This window comes from Danio rerio, chromosome 7 (genome assembly GCF_052040795.2).
Source record: "Danio rerio strain M-AB ecotype USA chromosome 7, GRCz13ab, whole genome shotgun sequence".
Classification (NCBI taxonomy): domain Eukaryota; kingdom Metazoa; phylum Chordata; class Actinopteri; order Cypriniformes; family Danionidae; genus Danio; species Danio rerio.
This window is the reverse complement of record NC_141027.1, coordinates 58,849,583-58,876,786: the sequence shown is the minus strand read 5'-3', so window position 1 is coordinate 58,876,786 and position 27,204 is coordinate 58,849,583. Positions and strand designations below refer to the sequence as shown.

Here is a 27,204-nt window from a genome sequence, read left to right as displayed (position 1 = left end):
TTTTCAACATACTTGAGCTTTTCAGACTTTACATTACTAATTGCTTCATTAACAGCTCAAATGGTTTATTGTTATTGGCTATCATCATCATCAAACATTTTACACAATGTTAGGTTAATCTTAATGAGTACAGAATAATGCATGTGCTTGGCCATCTTACAAATATATGTCTAAGATTCATAAGGCTGTCACTCTGCATGAATCTCCAAATAAATCCTGTGCAACCTTCAGTTATTTTAAACACATACTGTCAACATTATGTCATTGATCTATTACACCGCCATTGTCATTAATCTAGTGCCCTACACTATACTAAAATTATGTTTTGTTTTGTTAATGTATCTGATCAAGGGGCATTAAAGATACAACTATAGTGACCGTGATGAAGAAAAATTATTTGGAACAAAGAGGCTGGAGAAAAAGCTGATATGAAGATTTCAGAAATCGATGCAAGTACCATCACCACCAATGACCATGGCAGGATCCTTAAGACCACCATCAAGATGCACAGATGCTGTACATTCCAGTACACCTATGGACATTTACAGTCCTTGTTCTATTGCAGTCGCAGATCAAGACAACTTATTGCAACTCGTCATGTCTTTGTAAGAATTCAAGACATCACTAAATTTGTTACGGTTTAATGCAGCTAGAAAGTAAAGATCAACTAGAAAATATCAGCAGTGTCTAACCCACTGTTGTACTTACACAAGTTGTATGAGAATAAGCTACATGTTGATTTATACTAATTCGTTATTTTTCTTTTTTAGCACGACTGACTAAAGTTTTAAAATTATGTGACGTCATAAAGCAGCAACTGTGCCTGATTCTCACAAATCAGCAAAACCAAAACAGACGTGATGAAATTCCAGATGTAAACACATTTGACCTTCCTTTGTCCAATTTGATGTGGAAAAGCTTGAAAATCAACTAAAGGAGCAGCCCGAACAAATGAAGAAACTGGTAAGTTTCTTGCTTATTTAAAAGTGTTTTACGTTTGTCTATTTATTTATTTGTTTATTTGTTTTTGCTTCGTAGGTAGCCTACTTTGGAATCATTGGTGTTTTCCACTAAGCAGTTTGATGTATCCCGGGAAAGCTTTTGGCTAACTCTTTGGCTGAACAAATTAACTGGAGCAGGGCAAACCAAAATGTGGCCTTTTGTGCACTCCCCCTTAGGACTGTCTAGTCAGTAAGTTGGTTTTAAATATACATTTCAGTAAAATTAGGGGCTGTTCCATCTGTGTATTTCTTTGAATCCTTAATCAGAGGAACAAAAAATCTATATATAGTCCCATTTAGGTTGTACTTATATGAGAGCAAGCATCTTTCTTTTTTTTACATTTTTACTTGTTCACTACTAATAATCTGTTTATCTTTTTATCACAGATCCAGTGAGGACAAATGTCCATACCACACCACTGATTAAGAAGTGGAAAAATGCATTACAAGGTGGCTACAACTTGCTCCTGACAGGGCTGGAGGAAGGAGGTAAGAAGAGAAAGCTAATGTGTCAAATGTCTACATCACTATTTTATTTTATTTTTTAAACAACATTTTAATTGTATTAAGATGTTTCCTGTTACTTGGGTAATTTGTTTCTTTCGTTTACAATTATATATATATATATATATACATTTACAATTATATATATATATATATATATATATATATATATATATATATATATATATATATATATATATATATATATATATATATATATATATATATATACATACATACATATATATATATATATAATTATCTCACTTATTATTAAATTTATATTATGTTTTATTTATTACATTTATTAAAAAGAATTCTGCAGTTCTTTTTACATTTTTGAATTGTATATTTTACATATTGTCATAGGTATTTGTAAGATGTTTCTTGCTATATCTTATATTGGTTTCCATATATTTAGGTTTATATAATATTTAGCTGTTTTAAGATGTGTCTTGTACAATTTTTTAATTCAAGTCTATTGGGAAAACAGAGTTGTTTTAAAAACTTCTGTGTTTGTGTGCAATTTCAGATTTTGGGCTCTATTTTGACGGTCCATGCGCAGAGCGCAAAACGCAGGGCACAAACGCTTTCAGGGCGTGTCCGAACGCATTTTTGCTAATTTACGGACAGGAAAATCCAAGGCACATGGTCTAAAAGGGTTGAGTTTATTTTCTTAATGAGTTATAGGTGTGTTTTGAGAATAAACCAATTAGATTCTCATCTCCCATTCCCTTTAAGAGCCAGCTGCGTCGCGCCATGAGCGCATTCGCTATTTACAGGAAGCAAAGTAAGTCTAAGTGGAAAAACTGAGCATTTTACCAGCAAACAGTTAACAGTTTTTTTTTTAAACAGAAAACTGTTAAACAGAGCATCTACTGCTTGAGAATGAGAGATATTGGATCTCTTTCACTTTCGCTCTTGGATAGGGAAACCTTTACGCACAGACATCAATTAGTTTATAAATAATTAATTGCGTTTGTTAAGCGCAAATATTCATTTCAAAACTATTTCTAAATTAAGTTCTAATTTCCAGCAAACGAATAAATGAACAATATTAACGAAGTGTGTTCAAAAACCTGAGCAACGTCAAGGCACCTAGTACAGGGACAACTTACAATAAGATAAGACACAGTTACAAAAAAACAGAATATTTGGAGAGTGACTACATGGATATTTCTTTCATATCCTAAAACACATGCTGTGCCCCTTATGGTCTAAAACCTGACAGGTGGGCAAATCTAAGCTTGTTTTTTTAATAAAACAAATATAAATATGGATATAATAAATAATACTGCTAATAATAATAACGTTATACAAAAGCAAATTGTTATGAATGAACTGAAAAAGCCTCCCGAGATGAAGAAGGCATAGAAGCAGTGGTTTTTCATATTTATGTAGGCTAGAAAATAGTATGTTTTGTAATATTTTAATCCTTTATATTTATATCCTATATATATATATATCCTTAATATTAATTTTTTTTCATATGTAAAGATATTTGCCTATTGCTCTCTTGTGCGTATTAAGCAGTGTGTAAGCGAGGCGCAACTCTGGGCCGGAGTTTAGACCGGGTTTGTTTTGGTCTAATGAAAAATCTATTTTAGTTTCTTAAAATAGCGACGCGCCAGCAGTGCGCCTCAAAACGTCTTCCTTTTTATACCAGAACGCCTATGGGCGCACATCTGAACGCAAATGCATTTGCTATTTAAACAGCGTAGCGCAACGCCTCAAAACGACTCTTGCGCCAAGCTGAAACTACCAAACAAGCATTGTGCCGCGCCTTGCGCCTCATTGCGCCGGGTGTATAACAGGGCCCTTTGTCTTTAAATCTTCCTGTGTGTCTTTATTGTGTAGTTTTATTATTATTTTTATATTGAAGTTCTTGTGCACTACAAAATAATTTATTCAATTTTAGTAATATTTGTTTCTTGCAATCAATTAACGTTTATTATTATTATTTATTTTGTTCTTTGTTTGATAATTTTCGCTATCTGACATGTATACTGTTTGCATTTTATTCAAAGGTTGAACGCAGTGCCTACACTTTGCCTTTACATTATAGCCTGCATTTGCTGGTATATAAATTCAAATGGTTGTAATACCATGCATCAAGTACCAATGTACAGTAGGTGAGAGTTCAAAGTGACTATTACCGCCGTGACTTATACCGCCGCCGTTTGAAATAACTGCTGCTCTGTTTTTAGTGTATGACCGCAGTTTGTGAATAAGCCGCCAGGGGGGCGCAAAGGGACGGGATGCGAACGGAAAGAAATAGCCTTTACAGCAGCTTTAAATATGCTACTGTGCTTGTAAATGATATTAAACCATAAGTCAAAGCATTATAATTCCTTTATTAATCATTTAAAATTTGTTAACACGCTTTATTGTAAACATTTTAAGTGCAAAGAGGACTCGTTTTGGAATTGAAGAAATAAAAGACAACTAACATGAAAGCACAAACTTTCAGTACAAATAAATAGTCTTAAATAAATAAATAAAGCAGTCTTTTAGCCTAAATATAGAGATGTTCAGTGTTTACTATTTTGATAGGACTAAGACAAGACTTTTTCATGTTTTTATTTATGTTTTTATTTACATTTTCGTTGTTGATTATATTTTACTATCTTATTTTATGTCTGAATTATTGTACATAATAATAAACGAATAATGAAAATAAATTAATAATGAAAATAGGCCTAAATAAATAATTTATTTAAAGATATTGCTGCGAAACACTGAGAAACGGTCAGCAGCATGGTCTAAAGAGCTTAAGTTGAATGCTGCTTCATCAAAAGCAAAAAAAATAAATTGACCTACCTTAAGCAGATCACTAAAAGTATAATAAAAATAATTTTGCCGTAGGACATAAATTAAGTCTCGCAGGTTTATTTTTAATAATAATTTAGTTTCAGTTCAGTTTTTTTTTTTTTTCAAAACGTCAATGTTCTCCTTTAAAGAAGCTATAACTGTTGTTTTGTTTTGTTTTTTACTTAATGGCTCAGTATGTTTTGTATTTTAATTTCAATTTCAGTCACCTTGCATATGCGTGTGAAATATAATGCCGCATAACCACAGAAAAAAAAGAAAAAGCTGTCAGTTAGAGTTAATTCATCAAAATGAGCAGTAATAAAATACAGCATGTATGTTAATACAGGCAGAATGTGAACAAACTCAAGGTAAGGCTAAGATATGTGCTTGCTTTTTAATGCATTTAAAAAGATTTGCGGCTATGGTGTATAATAATGTTTTTTTTTCTTTTCCTTTTTTGTATGGTAAAGGACAATGCACATTGTTATTAAAATAAACTTAGGCTAAAACTTACCATTGATAAATGTGACCTACTTCAAGCAGATCACTTAAAGTATAATAAAAATAATGTTGCCACAAGACAAATTAAGTCCCGCAAGTTTAGTTTTAATAAATTAGTTTCAGTTCTGTTCAGTTTTTTTTCTAAAAAACGTCTGTACTTCTTTAAAGTAAAATTGTTGTTTTTTTGTTGTTGTTGTTGTTTTACTTGTAATGGCTCTCTCTCTCTCTCTCTCTCTCTCTCTATCTATCTATCTATCTATCTATCTATCTATCTATCTATCTATCTATCTATCTATCTATATATATATATATATATATATATATATATATATATATATTTATAAATATTTATAAAATTATAAATATATTCTTAATAAACTTCCCAGTCACAAATATTTTAAAACACAACTTGTATTAAAACTGGGCGAGGATTAGAAAGAATACGATGCTTGTTACATAATTTAAAATGTTACTCTTCTTGTCCTATTTCTGCATGCACATTTTTTCACTCGCAACTCTGCCAGGAACTTCGCCGCTGGAGAGCACCTTCAAAAATCTCAATCTCATGGCTCATTCTTCATAAATATAGATTTAAAATAATGGCGCGTTAGGTTCATTGTGCATCCCGCGGGTGCAACCAACAAGAGTTGCATTTTAGTTTAACTTTTTGAGCGTTAAAAGCAGTTCGGTGTAAGTTTTTATTTAAATATATCAAGCTGAAACTAAACAGTGCATTCTCTCCACCTCCTAGTTCAAAACGGGACGCACTGCTGAAGCAGACAATAGAGACACTTTGTCATTCATAATCTTAGCTGATGTTTCAGAGTCGAAAGAATATATTAAAGAAAACTGCTCTTTTAACAGTCCCGATGTGTTTAATTTTTTTTTCTTTTTTTCCTGTCATTTCTCTTCAGCAAATTATATTTTTTAAAGCTCCTTGATTCTTTTAAAACCGAAAGCAGAGCCCGTCAATTGATGTTTTTTCATAAGATACGCTTTGTGAATGTTTTTTTTTGTGAGTAAAGTTTTTAATGTGTTTTTAAATAGTTTTATTCTATTCAAAGCAGCACCTATATGCGAATTTATCCTCAAAACACGGCATAGGAGCGATGCATGTCATTTGTCCTATAATTGCCTTTTTTCCTGCGCGTGCGTGATCAATTTCTGATCCTTTTGCATAAAGGTTTTAATCAAAAAACAGGTCACTTAATTACTTTTGATATGCTAAAATATTTGTTAAACGAATGTTATTTTAAAAAAGCATATGCACATATTACAATTGTGAAATAGCCAAAAATGCATGGTCTAATCAGAAATAAAGGAAATTAGTTATATTTCATTATTTAATGCGTTAAATAGGCTAGTCTTTTTATAAATTGAGTTTAATTGATTTGAAACTTTTAATTGCATTTTTACGTCCTGTATAAATAATAAAAGTTGCATCAGATTGATGAAAACGAATATTAATACCTGCAAACAGGGCCACAGTGACTTTTTTTTCACTGACTGGCATGACTGGCAAACGCGTCAGAAAAAAAATGCTGAATCTCTGCAAATATTTGGTTAACTTATAAAACAAATGTCTGGTTTAGTGATGTTAGTAATGCATAGAAAAATGCAAAGCAGAATTCTCCTGAGCTCATTAAACCACTGATGACAACGAGGGAATCACTGGCCCACCACGTTCTTACGAACATATTTTATTTATTAAAGGTATTATTTCATTGACCTGAACATAACCATTTATAATATAATTACTAACCCATCGTCTAAAGCAGGCAACACTCTATTCAGCTATGTTCTGTGTTTTTACGTATAAATATATTCGTTTTGGCGAATGCTTGGAGCGTAATATAGATATTTTAAATAACAGGTAGTTCAGTTCAGAAGTTGCTGTGCATAGAAACATTCATTTTCAAAAGGCCCCATATTTAATGCGGTTTCGTTTTTAAATGCATAGGTTTTGTTACACCATCCCTCCTACGTTGGAGTTTTGGATTTTGTGTATTCATGTTTGTAAAAAACACTTAAGAGTGGAGACCCCTTCCCCCTTCTCATAACCAAAAGCTTGTCTGTCAGGTGTTAATGGGCATCAGTGAGGCCGAAATCATGTCGCGTTTTTTACTGTCGAGCTAGTAGCTTGCAGCATGTCACGCAAACCCTGCCCCCAAGGTCGAAGTTCATGCGTTCACTCACCCCAAAAATGCTCTGTTTGCATGATTTGATTATTATCATCGTATCCAAATACTTTATAAATAATATTTTAAACCTTCTCTGGTGTTTACTGTTTTTAGAGAATATCTAAAATCTTTTTTTTTTTTTACAAAGCCTTTGTAAAATGGCTTTGTTTAATATGGCTTTAAAGGTTTCATTTATGTAGGCTATAAAGGCCTACCTTGTTGCTTTTGCTTGTTTTATATTGGTTTATTTATTTAATGCAATTTTTTTTATATCCGATATTTGTTATTCTTTAAATTATATTTCAATATGGCTTAGGCTATTTTATAAAGATATGACACTTCTTTTGAGTCTACAAAAAGGGACACGTAAAGTTTTATGTCTTTCTGTTGTATTCATATGGTGTATTATCTGCAAAATAAATAACAAAAAGGAAGAAGCCGCTCGCAGCATCAACAGAGCTGTGAAGGGACCTCTTTTTTGCTCGGGCTCTCACACACAGGCATCTAAACACGCACAAACACACCGTTTAAACTTGACAAAAACTCTCGAAAACCTTTAGTCTGCTGTTTCTTTAATGTAGTGTAAAGATTATTATGCGTTATTGAAACATCAAGGGGGACGCAGCAAAGTCACTTATAAATTAAAATTTCAACAGCCTTACATTTAAAACGGAAACATAACGGCGATTATAATCAAAAAGAACTCAGCCTATAAGGATAGATGTTTTCTTTCCCTTATTTATTAATTTATTTGTTCATGTGTTTGGCGCATGTAACTCGTGTGCCATCGGAAAACTAGTGTAATGACGGCAAGCCATCTTTCCGAGACTCGGGGCACTCCTTTCACTCCGCCCCGAAGCCCCAGCTGGCCCTCCTGGCATCCTCTGCGTAAAACATATGCTGGATAAGTTGACGGTTCATTACGCTGTAGCAATTACAGACTAATAAAGGGACTAAGCCAAAAAGAAAATGAATGAACGAATGAATGATTGAATAAATAAATAATAATAATAAAATAAAAATAAGGTAATAATCTTTACACACAGATGCCGCGTAAGTGGCCTTTTTTATTTTTAGAGATGGTACATTTGAATTGCCTCTGCCACTTCCCCCACCTCAAACCTGAAAGTTGCTGAGAGAATTATAGCCTATTTACACCTTGATGCCTTAGCCTCAATAGCAAAAGTTCATAGCCCATTTACACCAAGACAGTGCAAGTTTAGCGGAAGAATGTCACATCAGAATCACGCAGATGAAGCACACCAGCTACTACTATCATGAAACTATTAAAATGGCATTGGCATAACTTTGTTTATTTGCAGCAGCTTTTTTTCGCGCAACAGAAATGCGGCGTTGGGAAGCATTTAATAAATAAAAGCAGGGTTAATAGTGACATGATTCAAATGATGGATCTGCGACAGAGAAACTAGGGGTTTTGGGAAACACTCATCACTATATCCTTTTTTCCCCCCAAACTATGCATAGTTCAGCCACAAGTTACTGTACGTCTTTGGGAAAGCACAGGTCCGCTGGTGCCGCGCGCCACTTTCTCTGGGCCAAAGCAAGGTGATTTTAAAAATAATAAAGATATAGATTAATAAAATATTCAACAAAAGAGACATTTATTTCATATTTCACTACGCATTTCATCTGATAGCTTAATCTTTATAGCTTAATTAAACACATTGTCAAAACCCAAACATGAAAATGAAAATGGCATTTATGTTATTATTAGACTCCGATTTGTTATTTGTTGCCTAGGCTATTTTCACATTTGAGGTGCTTTATTGTGTAGCGTACAGTCCACAGATAAAATTTCTTATTGATTTTATCACGGTCCGACAGAACGGTTTTACGACTCCTGGCTCCAAGAAGTCTGGATTTTCATGACAGCTTAAGTTGTTCAGGGGGCCTGGAGAGATAAGCAGGAAAACTTCAAAGACATTCCTGCCCAAATACACTCACACACACACACACACACCCCCACGAGGCTGTTCCGACAGAAAGAAAATGAACTCATCAAATCCTGAACCAGCACAAAACCAATGTGTTATGTTTTGTAAACTTTGTATCTCATTTCTGACTTTTCTTACCTGTGTAACCTCTCTTATAACCTGTATGCATGTTCCATTTAGGCCTTTGTAAAGCATAATTGTAAGGATATGAAAAATTATGTTGATGTACTTTCAACCCCCCCATGTTTGGTACCGATGGGTTTCTGCTGACATTTTACAAAACATGATGCATAGAGCGAAACCATAACTCGCATTGCTTTATTCTTTAAAGCCCTGTATTAAATGCCTGTCCGCATGCTTTAGGCGAACACTCAAATTTGCATACGAGCAGCCCCGAGACAAAGGAAGGTTCGTGCGCAAACTTTCCCCTGAAATCATTGGTCAGAATGCTGTACGGGTTGTCACGTGACCCGCAGGTATAAGCACACTTCCCCCCAAACATCTCGGCAGAAAGAGAACGTCCTAAAAAGAACATCATTGTCGGTGGCCTTCGGGCCACGCGGCTTTCCTACGCCGCATGGACTTTCCCGCCAAGTTTCTTTATTTTCCGGCAAAAAAAAACTCAGTTTAAAGTTTGCGATCGTGTTCGTCCGAACTGCATTACAAACTCCACGCATCCAGAAGGACATCAAAAGGAGTTTCATCAGGAAAAGACCCGCATAAAGAGAGAGATCCCAGGCATTAAGTCCAGGTACCTTTAGTTATGCGATTAAGCTGTGCCCCTTTTAGCAAAAAGGTGTTTTTTATAATCTCGGTGGTCCTTAATGGTGCAGGTGGAACTGAAAGTTTTGTCACTCTTTTATCTGAAATCTCTATTTCCTCGCTTTACTATTTCTCTTTGTTGTTACACGTTCTATAGACCCGATATCTCCACGTGGTTTACCTTTGTTTTGTGTTTAATGTATGTTTGTGCGTTTGTTTGTTCGTTACGTCTGACTAGTCAATAAATTCCATTTATAATCAAATGAATTGTATTGTTTGCCTCACGAGAAAATGTCACTGAAATACAGATTCCCCTGCCTTGCTATTATAAGTTGTTTAAAACTTTTGAATATTAATCTACTTCACAAGAAGTAGCAATTAAATTCCCTTTTTCTAAATGATTAGATTACCGTGCCCGCTCGGAAGAGCGGCGGCTCTGTTTGTGTTCGTTTGGTCAGATTAACAATAAATTGATCCGGAATATTAATGGTTAATAATAATTCGTTATTGTTGATAATTAATATTCATAATCTGGGAATCCGCTCGGTCGCGCGAGCATGATCATATAGCTACAATCATATGTTTGTTTGACCAAACTGACTGAAGCTTAAGCCGGAATATTAATAATTAAGAATAAACCGTTATTGTTGATTATTAATATTCATAAAATGAGCTAATTTCATGTTACAATTGGCATGACAAATAACTGTACATTTGTATTGCTAAAGCAGTGCAGCGTCACTGCGTACAAGGACAAAAAGGGCAGTAGTGCAAACAATTATGGATATAACATATAATAAAGAAAATAAAATGAAAAATAGAATAATAAAAATAGAATCAGGATAAAGGTAATGATAGTAGCCTATTATCAAAAGTAAGTCCACAAATAAAGAGTTTGAGTATTTGTGTGTTGGAGACAGTGGAGCGAGCATTGTTGGTTGAATGCACAACTAACGCGCTCTGTGCTGGACTTTACTCCTGCTTTGATCTGGTGCAGGCATAAATGCGCATGCTGTGCACTCTAAACTCACACAGGAGAAAACTGGACTAGTGGATATCACAAAGACACGCAGCTTAATTTATTTCATGTTTTGCTTAACTAATTCTTTGAATAAAACTATTGAGCTATAAAGGGAAAAACGCAGAAGAAATTTGTCGTTGTATTAATTATAGCACAGCTGCCAGTCATTTTCACATTAGTTTTTCAGTTAGGGATTAATATTAAAGTAGCCTAGTAAAAATGACTATACTATAATATTATAATTTGTTATATCCATTATTATTATTATTATTATTAAGCTATACAATTGACAAAAAGCAGAACAATAAATTAAAAATATTTGCTTTCATTTTGACATAGCTAAAGCACACGTTTACAGTTATGTAAAAAAACATCCCATTCTACAGCAGCAGTCAAGTTAGGACACTGAAAAATGCCTTTTGCTTCTGAAGATGATCGACCTGTGAAGTTATGTTTACAGTGTTATAAAAGAAAAAGGTAGGCTATTTAGTGCGTGTGGATTTACCGTAGACAGGCTTTCTGTTTGGCTACTCTAATGTCTAAAAATGTAACTAAGTAACACATTAATTTTAGTAACTATTTTAAAATGGCATTTAACATTTAAATTTCTTTTTTTATTTAATTTAACATTTAAATATAATTTAATTTAAAACATTTATTTTTTCCTCGCTGATTTTGGTTGGGTAAAGCGTGATGACTCAGATATGATCTAGTTTAGCTTGCATGTGTGGGCATATTTTGACGTCTTTACCTAAACCTTTAAACATTTATAATATTTAAAATAAAACGGAAAGAAATAAGGAGACTAACATAATTTAAACCACTTGTTTGGTGCTGAAACCATGATCTTTCTGCATTAATGTAAACGGTATCGTTGCCTTCATTAATAAAATCGGTAATAGCGAAACTGCATATTATTATTACTATAAAAAGTAGGACTATATCGGTAATGCAAAGTAATGAATGAATAAATAGCCTAAATAAAAGGAACAAGAAAGGACCAAATTCAGTCATCAGGTCAAGTGCAATGGGATTGCGCCCTTGCGCCCTCATTTATGATATCCTGCCGCCGGGAATGCTATAGCGAAACTTTATTGTTTGAGAAAAAACAAAAGCGTAAACTGTGGATGAAAACCTGACTGGGAAGACGGCGATAACATGAGTTTTCTGTTCTTCAACGAGAAAAAAAAAAAATCGCAAACACGACACAATGATGGCGTTTATTATACAACGCAGGTCGTGTTTATGATCATTAATATTAAAAACATTAATAGCATATCAATAACTCCTCTCGCTATTGACTTTACCTTTTAGAGCTTGTTCTTGTCGGCGCAATATAAGTTTATTGCATGTATAGCTATGAATCAGATTATGAAGAATGATTAAGAGCATGCTTTTCCTTTATTGCATCCTTTTCGTAAGGTGTTTTATTTATTTATTTAATTATTTATAATTTTTAAAATAATGATGACAATATTCACTGTCTAAACATTCCCCGGTATACTACCAACAAATTACGCCCCTGTACCCAAGTAGCCTACCTAAGTTAATTTAGCTACATTTCATGTAAAAATTAAGAAAGAAAAAAAGACCAAAGTATTATGCTAAATATCCGTACAAACGAACATATTTGTTGTTTAACTTTCGTTGATAAAACAACACATTACAGCCTATAATAATGTAGGCTATTTAAATATTAAATAACTTTAACTGCTTGAAACAGTAAATGTTACATTTTAGAAATTCACAAATACTAATCAATAATAATATAAATAGTAACAAAGAACAAAAATAGCCTAGGCTTGTAACAACATAAGTCAGATGTTGGGAAAAAAACTGTGTCTCTCCGCCTTTTGTTTTCTATTCATATTTTAAATTCTTTGCCAGAAAAACTAACATGTTGACTTTGTTCGGTTTAAGCGGAGACTTATTTGAGATTACAATGTTTCCAGCAGCACTGAGACGGTGTGCCTGTAGCGCTTGCAGATACTTTTTCGCAACCGTGGCAAAGAGGGTATCTTGCTCCGCCCCCTGCATTTCTCGAAAACCAGCTCTACATTGCGGAGCGGCGCGTTCTCAACTACCAAACATGCTGCTCCATTTCTCATGAACGTCTACTATTTATCAGTTTCTCTTTTGTATTTGGCCATTTTTGAAAAGGCCTCTCTGCCATACCTGGCTGACTAGCTGGGCATTTGCGTTCAGTAGATGACACCGGAGCTGGCTCCGCATTTCATGGGTGGCTGGGTGACATGAAAGCAGATGGCTCTGGAGGTTCGACGTGTTTTTCCATTTAACACTTATTTTTCTAAACAAGCCCTACAAATAGCTTCATCCTAATTATTAATTTGCCTTTCTCGTTCGCCACAAATCCAAAATGTTTCCAGATTGGCGATGTAATATAAGTTTTCCAGCGAGGTTCATGGCTGAACTTGAACTTGCTGTATCACGTCTAAGTTAACGTTATATTCATAAATATATAGGCTACTTGGCAACAAACCAGAAAATGTGTGTTCCAGAGTGATTGTCGTCAGGGTGACCGTCACAGCCCTTACATATGACATTGCATACATTTGCATACATGTTTTATAAGCTATAAAACGAAAGCCTCAGTTTGGTGCGGAGTTATCATTATACAAAAATCAAGAAAATCTTTGGATTTGTTTGATTCGTAGATTGTAGGCTATTTTAAAAGCTGATATTATATAAGAACTATTAATAACTGTAATTTTCAAAAAAATAAATAAATAAAATAAAAAAGGGGTTTGTTAATTGTAGCCCACCCTAAATCATCAACAGCCTGCTTTTTTAAGTTTATAAAGTGGCTCCAGACAGCACAGAGGTGATCTGCATCAGCGCTGGTAATGTCAACTCTGTGTGAAACTGTGACCAGAAATATCCTTCTTTCATTTAGCTTCTTTGGCAAAATGCGTCTTTAGAAACGTGTGTTTGCATGTGTTACCATCCCAAGAGTTAACAAATATTTGTTGTACATTCAGGGGCCGATCACAAAGCACACGCCTTTAAGTTCCAAAAACGCGCGGCGCACCGCGCTGCCTTTTATGGTTGACAAGAAAAAAAGAAGCCCTGCGCTCTTTTGTACTGTATGTCACTAGAAAACAAATGAATCAGCTGGTGTGCGCGCGTTGAGTTGCTGTCGATGTTATAATTGTAATTTTAATAATATTGTGATATTCAAGATCTATAAATACAGCTCTGGATAACTTGAAACAGCGACCACAAGTCTCTCCTCCATCTTTAAAGATTGCCATACTCACATTGACAACCCAAACCCCGCTGTCACCTCAACAGAAACCCTGCAGTGCTTTCATTTGACTGAACAATGAAACAGAGGTAACACACTTTTTCCGCTTGAGCACACAGCACACAACGGCAAAACTTGAAGCACGCTGAGCGAGCATAAGCAGAGCGTAAAACACTGGCTGCAGTCAGTAAACCATTAAACAGATGCCCATATGCAGCCAAACTTTAAAAATGTATAAAGCATATTTCAATCGTATAACTGATACCATTCATCGGTTACAAATGCGCCCTTTCGTTTATTACATAATCGGTTATTTTGAGCATCCCCAACTAAACCGCATGTGCAAGCTCTATTTTTTTTTTCTCTCACGGCCGCACGCCGGAGATCCGGCATGGTGACGGAATACTTTAAGCCCTGGTAAGATCATGTTTATTACTAAGAAAACTAAATCAAAATTATATTTTTTTGAACACATCTAGTAACATAAGGTACGCACAGAAAAGTCTGTTTAGTGTTGTGAAAAGGCAAAGCTGAATATCTGTGGTTAAACTGCCACCCACCGGTCAAAAGCTGCTGGCGCACCAAGTACCGCCGTCGCGTGGTATGAATGGCGGCAAAAGGAACACATTGAAGTAGTAACATCTGTAATACCAAAAGGTTTTATATCAAGGTATATTGAGTCGTGAGAGCTCCGGGCTGCAGCACACATTACTCGCGGGCCGATTCTGGCTCAGATGCGGCAGCCTCGGCTTGCTTACGGCCGCCGCATCTGTTGATTCGGTCTGGAATCGGGCAGTGAGTCCCCAGGCATCTGGGCCGATGGTTAAGTCTCTGGCAAGCGAGAATCTAGCCAGAACTTGCCCGAGTGTATTTTACTATCTAGAGTGGCTCTTAAAGTGACAGCGCGTATATTTTAACTGCTTATTATTAAGCAAACAAAATCAAAACCAAAATTAAAGCTGCAAGCAGCAATGATAGGGACCTCGCACCCGGGCTCATCGCCGCCCGGTGGCCACAGGATGACAGAGAACAGCGAACAGTAATAATTTAAGCCGATATATAAAAAAATCTGAGAAAATCACAGATTTATGCCAAATTTCCTCCTGTCAGCAGGTGGCGCTATAACTGTGACTCACGATTGGCATGTAGATGTCTTTAGGAGAGGAAACTTATCAACCATGTGAAGTTTCAGGCAGATCGGACATTGTTTGGCTGAGTTATAAGCCAAACTGCCTTTTGTCAGCAGGTGGCGCTATGCCAGACTCAATGTTGTTATGTAGATGTGTTCAGGAGAGGACTTTTATCAAACTTGTGAAGTTTCAGCCAGATCGGACTTTGTGTGGTTGAGTTATACTGCAAACTACCATCTGTCAGCAGGTGGCGCTATAACTGTGACTTAAGATTGGCATGTAGATGTCTTCCGGAGAGGAATCTTATCAACCATGTGAAGTTTCAGGCACATGGGACATTGTATGGCTGAGTTATAAGCCAAACTACCTTCTGCCAGCAGGTGGCGTTATGACTGACTCAATATTATTATGTAGATGTGATTTGGAGAGGACTTTCATCAACCATGTGACATTTTAGGCAGATCTGACATTGTGTGGCCGAGTTACAAGCCAAAATTCCTTCTGCCAGCAGGTGGCGATATGACTCTGACTCAATTTTATTATGTAGATGTGCTCAAGAGAGGACTTTCATCAACCATGTGAAGTTTCAGGCAGATCGGACATTGTGTGGCCGAGTTACAAGCCAAACTACCTTCTGCCAGCAGGTGGCGCTATGACTGACTCAATATTGTTATGTGGATGTGTTCAGGAGAGGACTTTTATCAATCATGTGAAGTTTCAGGCAGATCAGACATTGTGTGGTTGAGTTATAAGTACTTCCTGTTCCATGGCGAAGCGTTGAGGTTTGTCATGCCACCACAGACACGCCCCTCTGCAAAAACTCTAGATCTTCACAATATATCATCGCTAGAGCTTTCAGATGACACCACTCTATTTTGGTGCTGATACGGGAAAGTTTGTGGGAGGAGTTTGTTACAGTGTCAAACATGTCATTTCCTGTGGCCAGCAGGTGGCGCTATAGCTGTAACTGGATATCGGCACGTAAACCTGATCAGGTCAGGACTGTTATTAAATGTGTGAATTTTGAGGCAGATCGAATATTGCATGCCAGAGTTATAAAGACTTCCTGTTTTGTGGCGAATCATCAAAGTTTGCGAGGCCGCCACGGACACGCCCATCGATGAAAACTCTAAAGCTTCGCAATTTAACATCACCAAGGCTTTAAGATGATAAAACCCAATTTTGGTGTTTATCAGATAAAATCCCTAGGAGGAGTTCGTTAAAATACAACGCCTGGAAATGGCAAAAGCGCCACTTTTTCGCCACAGGAAGTTAAAAATATCAGACTTCCTGTTGGGTTTGAGATATGGCTCCAAGAGACTTTTTCGTATGTTTTGCCATGTTTGAGGTGTGTGCCAATTTTTGTGCATGTGCATGATTCGTAGATCGGGGGCTCGTCCATTTAATTTTTCTAGGTGGCGCTGTCGAGTCATTTTGCCACGCCCACTTCAATATTGTTATGTGGATGTGTTCAAGAGATGACGTTTATCAACCATGTGAAGTTTCAGGCAGATCGGACATTGTGTGGTTGAGTTATAAGGACTTCCTGTTCCATGGCGAAGCGTTGAGGTTTGTCATACCGCCACGGACACGCCCCTCTGCGAAAACTCTAGATCTTCACAATATAACATCGCTAGAGCTTTCAGATAACACCACTCAATTTTGGTGTTGATACGATAAAATTTATGGGAGGAGTTTATAACTCCGTAAATCATGTCATTTCCTGTGGCCAGCAGGTGGCGCTGTAACTGTATCTGGATATCGGCATGTAAACGTGTTCAGGTCAGGACGCTTATCAAGCGCGTGAATTTTGAGGCAGATCTGATAATGCATGCCTGAGTTATAACGACTTCCTCTTTTGTGGCGAATCGTCAAAGTTTGCGAGGCCGCCACGGACACGCCCATCGATGAAAACTCTAAAGCTTCGCAATTTAACATCGCCAAGGCCTTTAGATGACAAACCCCAATTTTGGTGTCGATCGGATAAAATCCCTAGGAGGAGTTCGTTAAAATACAACGCCTGGAAATGGCAAAAACGCCACTTTTTCGCCGCAGGAAGTCAAAAATATCCGACTTCCTGTTGGGTTTGAGATATGGCTCCAAGAGACTTTTTCGTATGTTTTGGCATGTTTGAGGTGTGTGCCAATTTTCGTGCATGTGCGTGATTCGTGGATCGGGGGCTCGTCCGTTTAATTTTTCTAGGTGGCGCTGTCGAGTCATTTTGCCACGCCCACTTCCGAAGCCCATAATAAACGTAAATTTTCGCCACTTCTGAGGCGTGTGCAAAGTTTCGTGAGTTTTCGGGCATGTTTAGCCCCTCAAAACCGCGATTCATTCCGCGGAAGAAGAAGAAGAAGAAGAAGAAGAAGAAGAATAATAATTAAAGCTGCAAGCAGCGATGATAGGGACCTCGCACCCGGGCTCACCGCCGTCTGGTGGCCTCAGGATGACAGAGAACAGCGAACAATATTAATTTAAGCCGATGTATATAAAGAACCCGAGAAAATCACAAATTTATGTCAAACTTCCTCCTGTCACCAGGTGGCGCTATGACTGTGACTCAAGATTGGCATGTAGATGTCTTCAGTAGAGGAATCTTATCCACCATGTGAATTTTCAGCCAGATCAGACATTGTGTGGCTGAGTTATAAGCCAAACTACCTTCTACCAGCAGGTGGCGCTATGAAAGACTCAATATAATTATGTAGATGTGCACGGGAGAGTACTTTCATCAACCATGTGAAGTTTCAGGCTGATTGGATATTGTGTGGTTGAGTTATAATGCAAACTACCTTCTGCCAGCAAGTGGCGCTATAACTGACTCAAGATTGGCATGTAGATGCCTTCAGTAGAACAATTTAATCAACCATGTGAAGTTTCAGGCAGGTCAGACATTGTGTGGCTAAGTTATGAGCCAAACTACCTTCTGCCAGCAGGTGGCGCTATGACTGACTCAATATTGTTCTGTGGATGTGTTCAGGAGAGGAATTTTATCAACCATGTGAAGTTTCAGGCAGATCGGACATTGTGTGGTGTAGTTATAAGGACTTCCTGTTCCATGGCGAAGCGTTGAGGTTTTTCATGCCGCCACGGACTCACCCCTCTGCAAAAACTCTAGATCTTCACAATATATCATCGCTAGAGCTTTCAGATGACAAGACCCAATTTTGGTGCTGATACAATAAAATTTGGTGAAGTAGTATGTTACAATGTAAAACATGTCATTTCCTGTGGCCAGCTGGTGGCGCTATAACTGTATCTGGATATTGGCTTGTAAATGTGTTCAGGTCAGGACTCTTATCAAACCTGTGAATTTTGAGGCAGATCGGATAATGCATGCTTGAGTTATAACGACTGCCTGTTTTGTGGCGAATGGTCAAAGTTTGCGAGGCCGCCATGGACACGCCCATCTATAAAAACTCAAAAGCTGCGCAATTTAACATCGCCAAGGCCTTTAGATGACAAAACCAAATTCTGGTGTTGATCGGATAAAATCCCTTGGAGGAGTTCGTTAAAATACAACGCCTGGAAATGGCAAAAATGCCACTTATTCGCCGAAGGAAGTTAAAAATATCCTACTTCCTGTTGGGTTTGAGTTATGGCTCCAAGAGACTTTTTCGTATATTTTGGCATGCTTGAGGTGTGTGCCAATTTTCGTGCATGTGCGTGATTCGTAGATTGGGGGCTCGTCCGTTTAAGTTTTCTAGGTGGCGCTGTCGAGTCATTTTGCCACGCCCACTTCAATATTGTTATGAAGATGTGTTCAGGAGAGGACTTTTATCAACCTTGTGAAGTTTCAGGCAGATCGCACATTGTGTGGTTGAGTTATAAGGACTTCCTGTTCCATGGCGAAGCGTTGAGCCTTGTCGTGCCGCCACGGACTCACCCCTCTCCGAAAACTCTAAATCTTTACAATATATCATCGCTAGAGTTTTCAGATAACACCACTCAAATTTGGTGCTGATACGATAAAATTTGTGGGAGTTAGTTTGGTTCAGTGTAAAACATGTCATTTCCTGTGGCCAGCAGGTGGCACTATAACTATATCTGGATATTGGCATGTAAACGTGTTCAGGTCAGGACTCTTATTAAACGTGTGAATTTTGAGGCAGATCGGGTGATGCATGTCTGAGTTATAACGACTTCCTGTTTTGTGGCGAATCATCAAAGTTTGCGAGGCCGCCACGGACACACCCATCGACGAAAACTCTAAAGCTTCGCAATTTTACATCGCCAAGGCCTTTAGATGACAAAACCCAATTTTGGTGTCGATCGGATAAAATCCCTAGGAGGAGTTCGTTAAAATACAACGCCTGGAAATGGCAAAAACGCCACTTTTTCGCCGCAGGAAGTCAAAAATATCCGACTTCCTGTTGGGTTTGAGATATGGCTCCAAGAGACTTTTTCGTATGTTTTGGTGTGTTTGAGGTGTGTGCCAATTTTCGTGCATGTGCGTGATTCGTATATCGGGGGCTCGTCCGTTTAATTTTTCTAGGTGGCGCTGTCGAGTCATTTTGCCACGCCCACTTCCGAAGCCCATAACAAACGTAAATTTTCGCCACTTCTGAGGCGTGTGCAAAGTTTCGTGAGTTTTCGGGCATGTTTAGCCCCTCAAAACCGCGATTCATTCCGCGGAAGAAGAAGAAGAAGAAGAAGAAGAATTAAAGCTGCAAGCAGCGATGATAGGGACCTCGCACCCGGGCTCACCGCCGCCCGGTGGCCTCAGTATGACAGAGAACAGGAAATAGTAATAATTTAAGCCAATATATTAAAAAAATCTGAGAAAATCACAGATTTATGCCAAACTTCCTCCTGTCAGCAGGTGGTGCTATAACTGTGACTCATGATTGGCATGTAGATGTCTTCAGGAGAGGAAACTTATCAACCATGTAAAGTTTTAGGCAGATCGGACATTGTTTGACTGAGTTATAAGCCAAAATGCCTTTTCTCAGCAGGTGGCGCTATGACAGACTCAATGTTGTTATGTAGATGTGTTCAGGAGAGGACTTTTATCAACCTTGTGAAGTTTCAGGCAGATCGGACATTGTGTGGTTGAGTTATACTGCAAACTACCATCTGCCAGCAGGTGGCACTATAACTGTGACTTAAGATTGGCATGTAGATGCCTTCAGTAATGGAATTTAATCAACCATGTGAAGTTTCAGGCAGATCGGAGTTTGTGTGGTTAAGTTATAAGCCAATCTACCTTCTGCCAGCAGGTGGCGCTATGACTGATTCAATAATGTTATGTAGATGTGTTCAGGAGAGGACTTTTATAAACCATGTGTAGTTTCAGGCAGATCGGACATTGTGTGGTTGAGTTATAAGGAGTTCCTGTTCCATGGCGAAGCGTTGAGGTTTGTCATGCCGCCACGGACACGCCCCTCTGCAAAAACTCTAGATCTTCACAATATATCACCGATAGAGCTTTCAGATGACACCACTCAAATTTGGTGCTGATACGATAAATTTTGTGGGAGGAGTTTGTTACTCTGTAAATCATGTCATTTCCTGTGGCCAGCAGGTGGCGCTATAACTCTATCTAGATATCGGCATGTAAATGTGTTCAGGTCAGGACTGTTATCAAGCGTGTGAATTTCGAGGCAGATCGGATAATGCATGCCTGAGTTATAACGACTTCCTGTTTTGTGGCGAATTGTCAAAGTTTGCGAGGCCGCCACGGACACGCCCATCGACGAAAACTCAAAAGCTTTGCAATTTAACATCGCCAAGGCCTTTAGATGACAAAAGCCAATTTTGGTGTCGATCGGATAAAATCCCTAGGAGGAGTTCGTTAAAATACAACGCCTGGAAATGGCAAAAATGCCACTTTTTCGCCGCAGGAAGTTAATTATATCTGACTTCCTGTTAGGTTTGAGATATGGCTCCAAGAGACTTTTTCGTATGTTTTGGCATGTTTAAGGTGTGTGCCAATTTTCGTGCATGTGCGTGATTCGTAGCTCGGGGGCTCGTCCGTTTAATTTTTGTAGGTGGCGCTGTCGAGTCATTTTGCCACGCCCACTTTAATATTGTTATGTGGATGTGTTCAAGAGATGACGTTTATCAATCATGTGAAGTTTCAGGCAGGTCGGACATTGTGTGGTTGAGTTATAAGGACTTCCTGTTCCATGGCGAAGCGTTGAGGTTTGTCATGCCGCCACGGACACGCCCCTCTGCAAAAACTCTAGATCTTCACAATATATCATCGCTAGAGCTTTCAGATAACACCAACCAATTTTGGTGCTGATACGAAAAAATTTGTGGGAGGAGTTTATTACTCCGTAAATCATGTCATTTCCTGTGGCCAGCAGGTGGCGCTATAACTATATCTGGATATTGGCATGTAAACGTGTTCAGGTCAGGACTGTTATCAAGCGTGTGAATCTTGAGGCAGATCTGATAATGCATGCCTGAGTTATAACGACTTCCTGTTTTGTGGCGAATCATCAAAGTTTGCGAGGACGCCAAGGACACGCCCATCGACGAAAACTCTAAAGCTTCGCAATTTAACATCGCCAAGGCCTTTAGATGACAAAACCCAATTTTGGTGTCGATCGGATAAAATCCCTAGGAGGAGTTCGTTAAAGTACAACGCCTGGAAATGGCAAAAACGCCACTTTTTCGCCGCAGGAAGTTAAAAATATCCGACTTCCTGTTGGGTTTGAGATATGGCTCCAAGAGACTTTTTCGTATGTTTTGGCGTGTTTGAGGTGTGTGCCAATTTTCGTGCATGTGCGTGATTCGTGTATCGGGGGCTCGTCCGTTTAATTTTTCTAGGTGGCGCTGTCGAGTCATTTTGCCACGCCCACTTCCGAGACCCATATCAACCTGCTATTTACACCGGGTTTGGTGTGTGTGCAAACTTTCATGAGTTTTCGGGCATGTTTAGACCCTCAAAAGTGCCCCGGTAGGGGGCGGAATAATAATAATAATAATAATAATAAAAAACGGAGCAATTCCAATAGGGCCTACGCACCGTTTCGGTGCTCGGTCCCTAATAATAAACAGAGCAATTCCAATAGGGCCTACGCACCGTTTCGGTGCTCGGTCCCTAATAAACGGAGCAATTCCAATAGGGCCTACGCACCGTTTCGGTGCTCGGTCCCTAATAATAGTAATAAATCATTCATTTTGAACTGAAGGTGTATACAGTGAAACACTTATTACTAAAGTAAGATTATTTATTGGCAGTTTTAATATTATATTTATCCATGACCAGCCAAGGTACCTGCACAGAACATGTAATTATACAAATATAGATTTTGAAATGAATTACAACAAATACTAAGATTTATATCTCAAGGCAACTAGTAATTCAGATTGATTGCCCTGATTGCCCTGCTGAAAAAAACAGCATATGCTGATAAGGTATGTTTTGATGCTGGTATGCTGGTCTTGCTTGTTTCAATGCTGGTTTTGCTGGTCTCAATGCTGGTTTCAATGCTGGTTTTGCTGGTTCTGCTGGTCTCAATGCTGGTTTTGCTGGTCTGAATGTTGGTCTTGCTGGTCTTAATGCTGGTCAGGAGCAGCACTTAGACCAGCAAAACCTGCCTCTTGCACAGCGGACAGCATCTGGCAATTATATGAAGGATTAAACTGAAGCTTTCGTGCTAGATGTGGCACGCAGTTACCAGAAAATTTCAACCCACAGACTTTTCATAGCGGACTTGAAGCCAATGGAAGTCTTTTATCCACTCTTCGAAAAGTGTAGATGGTGGATTAACATTCAGCACATGATCACTAGTAAGATGTGTCATTATTTGTAACTTTAGATGGCATGGTTTCAAAATCAAATTCTGTCAGTGCTATCTTCATTCTCATTTTCAGCGCTTTACAGTTTTTCGTGGTAGTAGCTCTCTCTGTCATCCCAATTCAGAAGGCATTGACCGAGTGATTGACAGCTGATATTTCAGTGCTAGAGCAGTGGGCCAATAAGAAGAGCGCGAAGGCGGGGCAAGCATTACGGACTTTGTTTACTGCAGCAAGTTGACATGACAACTGTTTTAAACCAGTCCTGAGCACTGCGTTTCGCGTTTCAAGTCAAGAGATGCATTCTGCGTAAATGTCTCCCGAATCCGCGCATGTGGTGAACATTTTGAAGTAAAAACTGGTTGCACACAACAATTTTATACATTTGCACAAATGCTCCCAAATATATTTTGAGGTCGCATAGACAAAATTTCGGTTGCATATGCGACCAAAATGGTCGCAATTTTGAGCCCTGCAATGTATTTTATAATTCTCTGGAACATAATTAATATTGAACTGCAAGCACTTTTGTCTTTGTGTCTTGTCCTTTGAAAGCCCAAATACAGAAACAGACAACAATTTGTGGAAACAGCAGCGTTTGGACGCATTTTAACTTTATCTCTGCTATAGCATTGCAGCGCCTCTGGCCACGGCCCTTAGCTGCGCTGTGTGTGTGTGTGTGTGTGTGGTAAACGAATCTTTGTGATCTCATAAGGGCCGGAAGTATTTTTCGTAGTCCCCAAAATTTGTTCATTGTAGGCTTTGCTAAGCTACTTCTGTAAAAACCAAGGTCTCCCTTTGCATTGAACTTTGAGCTTTTTTACATTCAGAGATGTTGTTTATGTTCACACAGCTACATTACACATCAACTAAAGTTTAAAATATGATATCGTAGTAGACAACCCCTTTAAAACAACATTACCTGTCTAACAGAAATACTTCAGCCTAGCCGTCCTTCCTCCAGCATGCAAAAGAAATTCCAATATTGATTCAGGATTTTAAAAAGATTTGATTCAGCATGTTTTTACAGTTCGCGCTCTCTCTCCACATTAACCCGCAGCACATGTATGCACAAATGGTGGATTACTGCACCTTTAACTCTGTACAGGGGAACTTCAAATTTACTTTTTTTCACTATTTTATAGGGATGTTACAATATTGTAAATACTGTCATACCGCAATAGTAATTTTTTTTACAACTATATTGCTGAGAAAAGTTTGCTTAGGCAAATGAAGCGAACAGGAGGTAGCGGGAACTACAATTCATCAGCCTAGGCGTGGCCATCATCCTTTGCGGTCTGTTGTCACTACAGATCCAGTAATGCGGAAATTAAGTGTGTTGCTAGTAGCGGGGAAGAAAAAGAGCTGGAAATGATCGAACCTAAAGCGGGTTTTAAATCAGATGTGTAGAGGCATTTCGGTTTCTTTCTAAAAAGATACGAAAAAGGAGAAAAGGTGACAGACAAAGAAAAAAACATTATGCAGGCACTGCCAGAATGTGGTGAAATATAAGTTGGGGAATATGACTAAAAACAGTCATGGGGACTGCAGAACACAGCACACTTGTTAGATTAATGCAGACATTGACTTGTACCACAAAGAGACCTCTATCTCACTCATGGTTTGTCCTCTTAAGTGGTGGAAAGACAATGCGCAACATTACCCACTGCTGTCAACCTTGGCTAAATCATATCTCTCTGTCCTAGAAACCTCAGTCCCAAATGAGAGGGTTTTTTTCTGTTGCAGGAGACATGCCCAGAGACCCTAGCTTTTACCAGATTATAGTTATATGATCATTTTCCTTAAAAAAAACCATCTCTATCTAAGTGAGTGGGTGATTAAATGTTGAATGTGATGAGTTTTCAACAATACTAAATTGAAACTTTTTTTTTTATATGGTTTCAAGAGTTCACACTTAGATACTGTTTGACAACTTGTTAGCAAGTTAGCAGGTTTGGCATGCTGTCCCGGGAGAGAACCCTGAGCTTGGAGATAGTTGAGCCCAGGGCTCCCGCCAGGTCCATAAAGCATGTGAGCGGAGTACGACGTCAGGTGTTCTCGAGAGCTCCCCAAATGCTTGAGACTCAGGACAGCAGCCGTGTATTCGAAGAAACTCCCCGAAAGGCTTGAAATGCTATATCCTGCAGCTGGATATAGTGGTTTTAAAAAAGAAAGGAAAGGGGGCTCCGAAGGGAGCAAAGGGTGATACAGGCTCCTGCGGGAACCCGAGCAGAGTTGGCGTGGGCTATGAATACTCCTGCTGGAGTAGAGACTTAGGGAAACCCCTGCGGGGGTCAGAGCTGTGGGGTGGGCGGGGATCCAGTTGGAGTCAAATAATAAGGAGTGGGAAGTGAGGACTCCGGCTGGATGGGGGGTGATGAGGGCTGCAGGGGGCGGGGGTCAGGGGCTCCAAAGGAGTAATTGCTCGAGGAACACTCCTTGCGGAGATAGAGCAGTGTGGTGACAGCACTATATATAAATATATTTGTATATGTGATATATATATATATATATATATATATATATATATATATATATATATATATATATATATATATATATATATATAATGGGGTAAACTAAGGCCTTGGGGGTGCGATATTACCTGACTCCAGCTGGAGTCTAAGCTCTTTTGGGCTCTCCTGCGGGAGATAGAGCTGCAAGTGCCATCTCCAGCTAGGGACGGGAAGGATGGAGGGCGGGTGGAAGCCCCAGCTGAAGGGTGAGTGGAAGTTGGGCGATGACCCCGGGGGTCAAATGCTCGGGAGCAACTCTTGCGAAAGTTAGAGCTTGAGGGTGACAGCACTATATATAAATATATATTTATATGTGTGGGTGCATATAGATATATAAATACATTTTTTAAAAATAAAAGATAAATGTGAGAAATAAATAAAAATAAAGAAAAATAATGGTCTAGGGTTAGGGTTAGCTATTTTGCCAACTCCAGTAGGAATCGTGAGAGATGAGGAGGAGATGGAGGCTCCTACTGGAGGGTGACAGGCAGAATAGGTGCTCTGGGAGTGTTCCTGCGGGAACAGAGCGTGAGGGAGGCAGCACTATATATAAATTAATATTTATATGCGTGAGTGCATATGAATATGAATTTATATAAATAAAATCAAACAGAGAGAATACATAAATAAGGCTATATTATATAGCATTATATATAGGGGGGAGTGGCAGGGGGGGGGCTTGGGCGGGAGGAACATTTGCTGTAGTTAGGTGAGTGGCTAGGGAGAGAAAGCTGAGTGCAACTCAAGCTGGAAGAAGGAAAACAGTTAGGAGGCTGGGTCATGCCCGCTCCCTTGCGTAGTTGGGTAGCTCTTCCGCCCCTGGGGAGCTGGCATAGCTGGGTCTTGACTTGTCCCTGGATTATGCCTGTGCCCTTGGCCGCTGGGATTGGCGTGTCTGCTAGTGAGGGTCTTCTGGGCTTCCTTAAGATGGCTGTGGCTCAGCCTAATGTAAGATTTAAAGTATATGTATGTGTTGTTGCGATAGCCCCTTGTGTGCAGCTGTGGTGGCGGCTCCGATTCTGAATAAGTGACTGGAGTATGATTCTGATGGAAAGCCTGAATGATGCAGGGTAGCTTTGAGGTGTTTTTGAAACCAAAAGCGTGTCACTGGGTTGTGTGTGTCGTCTATGAACAGGGGGGGCTAGGAGACTGTTGCTTAGTGTTTTCCTATAGTGTATGTAAGCTAGGAGTGTTTGGAAAGGGCTTGTGGAAGAGGGAATGTTGAATATGTAGATGCAATGTCCTTTTCTTGATTGATCTGTTACTTTGTTTGATGAGGAAAGAAATTGTCTCCTCATCAATCAGGGTCAGATCGGCTAAAGTAGGGTGGATAGAAGGATCAAATTTAGATGTCAGTGTAAATTCAGAACATTTGAAAAAAATCCAAAAAAGGCAAGAATAAACATTGTATCTAGTGTGCGGTCTGTATGTAAAGATATGTAGCCCTTCCTGAGCGTGGAAATGCAATTGGAGAGTATGTTATGAGTGATGGGCAATCTGGCATCTGGGGTGGGGGGGCGTGCTTTCTGTATGCCTTTAATAAGAAGGCTGACTTGAGAGTTAGCAATGGATTCAGAAATGGAGCCGTGCATGAGTTTGTGAAAAAACTGAATACCACTTAAATAGCTCTTAATGGAGTTTGCCTGCATGTTTTTATGAGAATGAAGGTGTGTAATAAAAGAGCTTATTGTAAGCAGGGAGAAATCCGGGAATATAGTGTTGTATGTGAAATGAAAGTGTTTGAATGTTCTCCATGCAGTGAGATATGCTTGTAAGGTCATTGGAGCCACTGCCTGCAGAATGAGGGAT

General features: G+C 38.7%; 1 protein-coding gene and 1 long non-coding RNA gene across 6 annotated transcripts in view; both read right to left on the bottom strand.

Moving 5' to 3' along the window:
* Nucleotides 1-27,204, bottom strand: part of LOC137496227 (uncharacterized) — a 336,279-nt gene that overhangs the window by 72,569 nt on the left and 236,506 nt on the right. The gene's annotated exons all lie outside the window — the stretch shown is intronic.
* On the bottom strand, nt 15,113-19,899 carry LOC147843215 (uncharacterized). Its single transcript, XR_015495035.1, has 3 exons — nt 19,821-19,899; nt 15,706-17,539; nt 15,113-15,308 (listed from the first exon to the last, which is right to left on the bottom strand). It is a non-coding gene; the product is annotated as an uncharacterized LOC147843215 (long non-coding RNA).